The 10,050-nt window shown below is 37.1% G+C and overlaps 1 long non-coding RNA gene across 1 annotated transcript; it reads right to left on the bottom strand.

The window, feature by feature from the left end:
- Window positions 1-3,701: 3,701 nt before the first annotated feature.
- On the bottom strand, window positions 3,702-9,147 carry LOC140147707 (uncharacterized). The gene is made up of 3 exons (XR_011858390.1): window positions 8,791-9,147; window positions 7,436-7,562; window positions 3,702-3,827 (listed from the first exon to the last, which is right to left on the bottom strand). It is a non-coding gene; the product is annotated as an uncharacterized lncRNA (long non-coding RNA).
- Between the last annotated feature and the right edge of the window lie 903 nt (window positions 9,148-10,050).

Raw genomic sequence — 10,050 nt, 5'->3', positions numbered from 1 at the left:
TTTAAAGGTTTGCAAATTGGGATCCCCAAAATTTGGCATGTGTAGGGGGGCAAAGATTTTTGGCAAGCCAAAAGAGGGAGGAAAGAGATGTTTTGTAGGCTGAGAGGGGGGGCAAGCGATTTTTGGTGGGTCGTTCGGACATTTTATTACCCCCGGGCTCATAATTATTGCACAGCCCCAAATATGGCACATAAATGAAGCCTGTGGTGTGCGACGGATGAGGGAGAAGCTTGGGGGCACCAGTGGCGAAACTAGACTTGCAATCAAGGGAACAGCTAGCTGGGGGTAAATCTGCCACCACCACCAAGGGAGTGGGGTGCTGGGTGGAATACAGATGCATGTGCTCATTTGGGAGAAAGGGGCAAGGATTTCAAACCAAGCCGCTGTAACAGCCCCATGCTGGGGGATTGTGCCACTGTCCCAGCTGTACCCTGACAAATTTTCTAAAATCCTCTATTTCTTTTTCAGGCCGGCCTACTAAAAGATCAGAGCTATACTGTACAAGTAACAACCAACTGCCAGTCACCATTAACCAATGCCACTGTGAGCCATTTCATGTCACATTTTGCAGCAGAGGCAGATGAAACAAATGAAATAAAAGGACTGAAATAATGACGGGAAAAGCACTTCAACATCACTAATTGAACAATACTTGTGTTGAAAGTCGGGACTCATAAATTAGGTGTAACAGAATGTGTAAAAATTATTAAGATCTATTAGAAATATTCAATCTAATAGATTAGAAATGAATCTAATTCAATTTTAATATTTAAGGATTAAAATTGCTTAGATTGATTTTAACCCTTAGATTAAAATCAAATTACCGGTAGATGTATTCGAATTAAGATGTTTTTAAATCCATCCAAGTATTTTTTAGATTAAAAATCAAATTAGATTGAATTTTAGATTGAATATTTCTAATAGATTAGAATTCAATCTAATTTGATTAAATGTTTTAATCCAATTTTGGATTTGTCCCAGATCACAATCACTCATTTTTTAATCTTAAAGGAATTTAGAGGGAATATGCTGAATTGTATTATAAAAATAAAGACTGCACAAAAAGTAACGCAGCTGTTATAAATACGCCTGTAGCGTTTGAACTAATAATTGTGTTCACAATATTTCAACATAGAAAGAAGGATGATTTATTTACGCGCATTTTATACCCCATTTGTCCAATCTCGTTCAATAGTAACAACACAGCAGTGCTTTTAAAGAAAAATACCTAAATTGAAAGTTGCAGTTATTTGTATTGATTTGAAGTCAGTGCAAAGATAAATGGAGGGTTTTACGTGTCACAGTGCTTGCATAATAACCATTGATTGCTGTAAATTGCAACTTTTAAATTTGGGTTTTTTGCTTTAAAAGCACTACTGTGTTATCAGTATTGAACGGCATTTGACAAATGGGGTATTCAAATGAGCGTAAATAAATCTTCCTTCTTTATATGTAGAAATATTGTGGAAACGATTACTAGTTCTGAACCTATAGGCGTATTTAAAACAGCTGTGTTACTTTTTGTACAGACTTTATATTGGATATCTTCCATCACACAATAGAGGATACATACATAGTAAAAAAAAATCTCCATCATTTATTCTCTATTAAGTAGGTTTGTTCAACTGTTTTGGTTTGTTGGACTTCCTTCTTCATACTTTTTTAATGAAAAAAATAGTGCTTTTATTTCTTCACTTCCTTACAGATCTCAAAATAAAATAAAACAATGATCAAAGCTACATATTCACCATGCATTCTAATGATTCTTGTTTATTTCATGAACTCTTGTCTTTCTAATAATTATGTACCAGAGAAATAAGTGTAAAAATACATTTAGTAATGAAGTATGAGATAATGAGTGCAAAAAGACCATTTATTTACAGTCTATTGGCAGCCACTAGTCTTTTGAGAAGGCTTTTGTGCAGACCTTCATTTTTTTTTGGGGGGGGGGCACCCTTTGTCAAGGCCATTGGGGACCACTTGTCAACAAGGAATGAAGAATACCTTGAAGTTAAACAAAGATCAGGGGCACAACGGCCAAAACTGAAAAACTGCAGGCAATGGCCCTGACTGAAATTGAGCCCAGCTTGTGTGTTAATATGGTGCCTTCACAAAAGACTAGCATTGACTGACATCGGCTAGTCTTTGCTGAAGGCTTTGGGTGTGAATGCATTGATGCACAGCCACAGCCTCAATGAAAGTCCTTAAAATGAAAAAGTTTTAAATTTGATATACGCCACATTTGGGTTAAATGCACTTGAGCAATGAAAATGCATACCTTTAATTTCTTTATATGTTACTTATAATTACAAAATCTAGCCTTGTTACACTCAGAAAATTATTTTTGTAACTTAATAATTTGTTTTGAGATGAAAAAACTGAACTATAAATCACTTTTTTAGTTTTTGCCACCAAAAACTGTTTTGCTAAGCGGTTTTAACATGCATGTTAAAAACGTGGTTTTTTCCACCTGTGGCAAAAACCTGCGAACCCTGTTTACATGTAGGACCTTTTATTTTAATTTCATGTCAAGGGTTTACATGTATATAGGACCTTTTATTTATTTATCTAATAAATAACAGACATTAACGGGCCTTATCTGCAATAGCTGCCAGGTGACATTTAAAAAAAATCTTCATGAGATGTGTACACTACATAATGCATAAATTATCAAGATGTCTATGGGACAGCTATTGCAGTTAGGGCCTTTTGGTTCTAAACCCTTGCTTAGTGGATACTCATCATACTTACAGGGATGAAGGTAAACCAGTAGCGTAGCCAGCGGGAGGGATGGAGAAGTGGAAAAATGGGGACGAGAAGAAGCCTGGGAGAAAAGAAAGAAAGAAGGAGAGGGAGAGGAAGGGGAGGGGAAAAATAGATAGGGACGATACTGACGTTTGCTCCCCGGACTGACAATGCTGGCTACGGGCCTGAGGTACACCCCCTTGTTGTGCCCCTGACACTATGGATCAGCTACTGAACAATTTGGTCTACAATTATTCTACATCCTGCATCCGCTAATCCTAACATGCGCTAGTCATAAATGTCACTATAGTCCAAGATAAAAAAGGGTCGCTAGTCCTAATGGCTGCAGATTTTCCATTGCTAAGGTCTTGTAAACCTTATTTATTTTTGGACTTGTGAACCATTTCCTATTTTTTCGGACTAGCGATCCGTATTTTTGGACTAGGGAACCTTGGCTATACATTGGTTCCCTCAAGTTCAGTAGTGACGTAGGTGCATATTTTGTTGGGCGCAGTATTGAATTGTGTGCGTATAGTTAATTGTGTAGCAAAAAAGGTGGTTCTGTGTGGCGCAGCCATGAAAAGACATTGATATCACTGCTGAATTTGAGGCAAACCAAAGAAAAGTGCCTAGAACATGTCCAATAATTCCATGCTACTTTTTACAGCCTGTAAGGAACTATGCATTACGATTACATCACATGTCAGTGTCACTTGTTGAGGTCCTTATTGTTTTGATAATTGGAGCAAACATTTACTAGTACACCATGCATGTGTTAGTTTAGGAAAGTTTTCAATGCATGCAGTGATAGCCCTACTAGTATAGGGCCTTTTGACTGTGGTGGTCCAAAACCATGCTATATCGGAAAAACCTGGCTATATCCAGAGAACTGCTAAACCCAGACTGCTAATTCCCCTTTCGGGTGGAGCGGTTAGTGGGTTTTAGCGGTTCTCGGATATTGTAGGGCTAGCGAAAGTGATGCGCCAGATAACAGATGCCAGCTGTTGACTTCCAAACCATGATCCTCTTTGTCTTTCAAGAATTGCGCCATAAAACCAGTATCCTCAGTAGTACTGCTGCACCTGGAAATTGAAATAAAATAAAATAATAGCCAATGATTAATTATTACACATTATTATCAGGATTATGGTATCTAGGCTGTTTGTTTGCCTTAAAGCCTTAATGTACAATCTTTTAAATTTTTAGATTTTTCTTCCAAAATGATAAATTATTGTAGCAGAGTCATGATTTGCTATTTCAATAGGTGTGAGGTCAAAGGTCATAAAGTAGTCACTTGCAATCATTTTGAAATTTAAACAAAAATGTTTACGAACTGTGAGAGCGGGACACATTTAAAGCACTAATCTGTAATTTACTAAGTCTACTTGTCGTGCATAGTTTCATGGGCGTATCCATCTTTCTTAGTAAGGAGGGCAAAATAAAACTGCGGGGGCACACGAAAAAACTTACAGTTGCATCATACAATACATAGAGATTGTATGTCTTTCAGGGATGTATCGTTCGAGTCCGGACTCGAGTCCACTTTTTATCGGACTCGGACTCGGCTCGGACTCGGACATAAAAAGACTCGAAGCCGAGTCCGGTCCGAGTCCATGCAATTTAAAATCCATGTTAAATGTGAACTGATTATACCTAAAAATGTCAAAATAGATCTAAAATTTGATTTAAAATTTGTTGACTTCACTTTATTTGCCCTTTTTCCTAAAATTGGGGGCTGTCAAATAAGTCATCTGTCATGTATCCTACATATCCACCATATTAATTAAGTTAATATCTGTGAATTAGCATAGTCATACTTGTTAGCATTGATAATAATTATGCATAATTTTTTAATAAATACTGTATAAAAATATCTAAAACTTCTTTCATGGAACTTTCTAATTCATGAAACTCAGTGAAAAAGAGAAAAAGTGCACACTGGACCATGCAGTATGCATGGCAGCTCATCCTAGTGTATAGTAACTTTGTGCTCCTTACATGCATGTACATGTATGGGTATGGTTATTACATAGGTATTTTACATACTGTTGGTTGCTCGCGATAGATTTGGCTGTTCCATCTTGCGCCCTCAGACACAGGGGACACTTATCGTTGTACTCAATGGGGAAATCACAAAACATGTCATATGATAAATATACCTCTTTGTGAAATAATTTTAAAAGTTTGATTTATTATCGGGGAATACGCTCCCAATAAATTACAAAAGGAAAATTAATGCACATTGATGTGTTCTATATATGCGGAGAAAATTGACTGGAAATCAAAGGCCCTGTACAATCCAGTAGGGATGTCGTAAGGGTGTCCCCTTTGCCAGATGTGAGAAATGGGTAAGTGCACTAAATGGAACAACCCTGACCGAGAGAATACATGTATGTGTAGTTTGTATGTGTTCACTATTCACTGCACATTTGTTCAGTTTTAAAAAGATATTTGAAATTAATATCACAGGTACAAAGCATACCACATACTTGAACTTTTGTTTGGTAACAGCATAATCCCCCACTGCCTGACTGAAGTCAGACTAAAAGTGGGGGATATGGACCCCACCCTAACTGATTTGTATACATGTGTAGTTATTCCAGGCCTGCTTTAATGAATGTGGTAAAAAGTAAAGCTGTTTGCATACTGGTATCAAAATGGCAAACTGGGAAAACATTTCAACACATTAATTTTCTTCTTGATATTTCTGAAGGGTGAATTTCTATTATTATGATTATTATTATCATTTATTTTATTATTTTATTATTTATATTGTTATCATTATAATATTTTTCTATAATTTATCTCACCCCCATTGAATACATTGCTCTCCATGTACATTTAAATGCTGCACACAGCCTGGTGCCCCTTCCCTATTCCCTGTGGCCTGTGTACATCTGTGAGTTACATGCCACTAATGTGACACACACATGCCAACATCTCCACATTTACTGCTCTCTGATACATGTAGTTTCTAGAGAACTTTTAATACCTGTGACCCCCATCATTTAAAATGTAAATGACCCCAACCCAGTGTTCTTAATTAACCGGTTAATTATAAACGGCGGTTAATTAACGTTAATTAACCGGTAAGATTGGTTAATTATGGCTGGAAGATATATAAATCCGAGCTCGAATTCAATATGCCATCATACTGAAGAACACTGCGCAAGCATTTAACATGAGCAGATGAAGTTTTCTTGTCCACCTTTAGCTTTAAAACATTCCATTTTAAAATTTTAAAATTAAAAAATTATTTTCATATATAAACATAATGTCAATTCAACCTGTTTAAAAAATTTTACACTCATTGACACAGATGCACAATGATACCGCAAGTCTGTGACTATACAATTAGAATTTTATCAACTTTGTCTTTTTAGTTATTGATTGAAGCAATCCTGGGCAAAAATTGTATAATCTGCTCACTCTGCTGTGGATTTTTGGGTACTTGTACAACAGGTGGTGGGCATTCTGCCTGGTTGAAGGTATACAGGGATGTGCCACGGTTTTGGGGTACCTTTTCAGCAATTTTGGGGAAAAGCGCCAACATTTGCACATTTTTGGTCATATCAATTTGTAGGCACTCTTTAGCAATGTCATATCATTGAATTTACAACCGTATGATGACAAAACAGACAAAAATAGTAACTTTTTGCACAAGATTTGAAATTTAAAGAGAATTGGCAATTACTCATTAAAATGAGGCTAGTAGGCATATATACATGTATGGACAATATAGTGTGCTCTTCATTTAAAATGGCATAAAAATTGAAAAATATTATAAGGAACACATGAGGTTTTGACTTCAAGGATAGGTAGTTTTCAACATATTACCAGTAATTACCACATTCACCTGCTACAATGTATAACATTGAATTGCATTATAAATCTGTTGACCTACTGTAATGGGGAAAAGTGTATAGGGAGTAAAAGCGTTAGCGTTCGTATGATATACATTGTAAAACAAATTCTGATTAGAAGTAGGTACATGTATAGAGGAAGTCAGCATCCAAAAGTCTGCGGGCACATCCGCATAAATTTTTTCAAAGAACCCCCCCTCCACAGATTTTTACATATAGACCATGATATAGTCTGCACATATGGTCTATGATGTGGTGCATGACACTCTAGACTAGAGAGCAAGAAGAAGAATACTATTTTAATATTTCCAGTGAACACTGAAGTGATATTAAAGTGTTAAAACTTAAAAAACGTCAGAATAATTCAAGATTCATAATTAACCTATTTTACCACCGGTTAAATATGATGCTGTGGTTAATTAACCGGTTAATTAACCGGTTAATTAACCGGTAAGATTGAGGTTAATTAACCGACTAAGAACACTGCCCCAACCCCCACTTTTTAGGCCCCTACTTCACTGATAGAAACATACATGTTAGATATAAAGTTCAGTGCCCACCCCAGGCATGGACTCTGACCGAGTCCGGACTAGGGTCATATTTTTGTTTGACTCGGACTTTGCTCGGACTCGGCTCGGCTCGGACGAGCTGGACTCGGGTACAAGTCTAAAGTCTTTGAGCTTCTAAAAAGGCTTTATTGGGACGTATACGCAAAAAATTTGTTATTTTACACTATTTTCGGTCATGATCAGGCTGAATAAGGTATTGGCATTTTGTGTGGTGTGCTGCACCCATTTGGCTACAACTTTGTAAATGAAATTACTTACATCCTCCTCACTAAGGAAAGCCGTGCTGTTCGGTTGCAGGTGCTTTGCTTCAGCGCATGTTAGTCTAGATTTTTGGAAGATATGCCTTGCAGAATGGACCTTTTCCTGCTAGATCCTGTGCCAGTTTCTGGAAAGACAAAACAATATGACATTGTAATTAAAGCCATATATTGTAACATTTGCTAAGGAGAAAGCCCTGAATATTTTTCAAAATTCTGTTTTTACACGATTTCAATGTACATGTACTTTGTAAACATAGTACATAGGCCTACTCAGCAAAAATCAAAACTTTATGTTTAATGCTCACTTGCTGTGGGTTGGGATTGAGACTGAAGATGAAGTGAAAATGTGACACAATCTGGTCCATCGGGGCCAAAGGAGGCATTTTTGAAAATTAAGTTACTGTAATCATTACATTATACATACAATAGGCTATCATTACTGAAATAAACAAAGGTCTAGCATGCTTGGTTCTAAAGTTTTTTATGTCTATTTTCTTATGTATTTTCTTATTTTTTACTCCATATTTTTACCTATCTCAGTTTCAAATTTACCGCCTTTGGTCCACATGGACCAGATCATGTCACAAATCATGTTTTCCTATACTATTCTCTCGGTCGGGGCCACGTCACATCCATTTATCACATGCATTGGAGTGAAAACAACTTATCGCATATTTGTATTTGCAGATCGAGAGTCGAACCTGGCACAATAGTGTGATAGCTTGTGATACACTCCGTCTCTGTCTCCGAGTTCAGTGAATGCGAATTAGGGGTTCATTCATATATTTTCATGACTAAACGATTGGCATAAACAACGTTTAGTCATGAAAATATATGAATGAACCCCGCTCATACATATCGCAACATTCTGCTTGCTGTTATTTCCTCCAAAACTAAAAATACCATCATTTTAAACTAAAACTACCAGTTCCTTATCATTTTTAACAGTTTCTCCAACGCTAATTGTAAGAAAACGCGTTTTCTTGCTTAGTCCATCGTGCTTGGGCCTTGCGAACATCGCGTACATCACTCGCGCTTATGCGTAAATAGCTCGCGAACATAGACGCGTAATATCCTACTTGAGAGCGTCCATCACTTCTCGCGGGCAACTCGCGCGGCTTGTTTATGACCGGAACGCCGGGCATAAACAACGTCTATCGACCAATCACGCATGCTGTTTATAGCGAGTACGTATGAATGTTGTTTCAGTCCAGTGCTAAAATAAATTGTCAGCGGTTCATGCCCGGATGTCCGATCGACAGAATAACAAATCCTCACTGCCAGTTAAAATTAATGTTGTGTCGTTTAGTTTTACTTTTGCATAAAAAAATAATGGTTATAAAAGAAACTCACCTTGCAGAGTCGTGTACGTACAGACAACACACCCAACTCAGCCTGGAGGACGGTGTACACACGGAAAACACTGCACGGTATTGCAATGATCAATGCACAGTCATGTGTGATGCACGGGTGAATGGGACAAATCTCGTCATGTTTTCGTGGTGTATTCGATGTCCGTGGACATAATTGTCCTCAATCCATCATGTCATTTGCTTCTCTAAATATTAAGTGAATTGAATACTTATATTACTATTGCAAACTAATCCAAGCACGCCGTTAAAATGAGGCAAATAATTCGATTTTCGCAACTGGACACTACTGTCATGACTGTCGCAAACACAGCTGATCGAGGTCAGAGGTGAAATCTGTCGTGCAATGGGATAGAGCGGGTTTTTGCGTTGGGAAGAACGCGCCACCTCATTGGTCAAACAAATCGCTCGCGATGTAGTATAAATCATGCGTATGTCGTCAATTATCATGACTTTATGTCGTCAAGTATCATGACAACACGTCATACAACTCGCAATTATCATGACAATTATCATGACAACACGTCATACAACTCGCAATTATATCGTCAAGTATCGTGACAACTCGACAACTCGAAATTATCATGTCAATTATCGTGACAACACGAAATTATCATGACTTTATGTCGTCAATTATCATGACAACTCGTCATACAACTCGCAATTATATTATCGTCAAGTATCGTGACAACTCGACAACTCGAAATTATCATGTCAATTATCGTGACAACACGAAATTATCATGACTTTATGTAAATCAATTATCATGACAACTCGTCATACAACTCGCAATTATATCGTCAAGTATCGTGACAACTCGACAACTCGAAATTATCATGTCAATTATCGTGACAACACGAAATTATCATGACTTTATGTCGTCAATTATCATGACAACTCGTCATACAACTCGCAATTATATCGTCATTTATCGTGACAACTCGACAAGTCGAAATTATCATGTCAATTATCGTGACAACTCGCAATTATGTCGTCAATTATGTCGTCATTTATCATGACAACTCGCAATTATGTCGTCAATTATGTCGTCATTTATCGTGACAACTTGACAACTCGAAATTATCATGTCAATTATCATGACAACTCGCAATTATGTCGTCAATTATGTCGTCATTTATCGTGACAACATGACAACTCGAAATTATCATGTCAATTATCGTGACAACTCGCAATTATGTCGTCAATTATGTCATCATTTATCATGACAACTTCGCAATTATGT

The sequence above is a fragment of the Amphiura filiformis genome, chromosome 3, assembly GCF_039555335.1.
Source record: "Amphiura filiformis chromosome 3, Afil_fr2py, whole genome shotgun sequence".
NCBI classification, from domain to species: domain Eukaryota; kingdom Metazoa; phylum Echinodermata; class Ophiuroidea; order Amphilepidida; family Amphiuridae; genus Amphiura; species Amphiura filiformis.
Note: the sequence above shows the minus strand (reverse complement) of the source record. Positions and strands in the feature narration are given on the sequence as shown.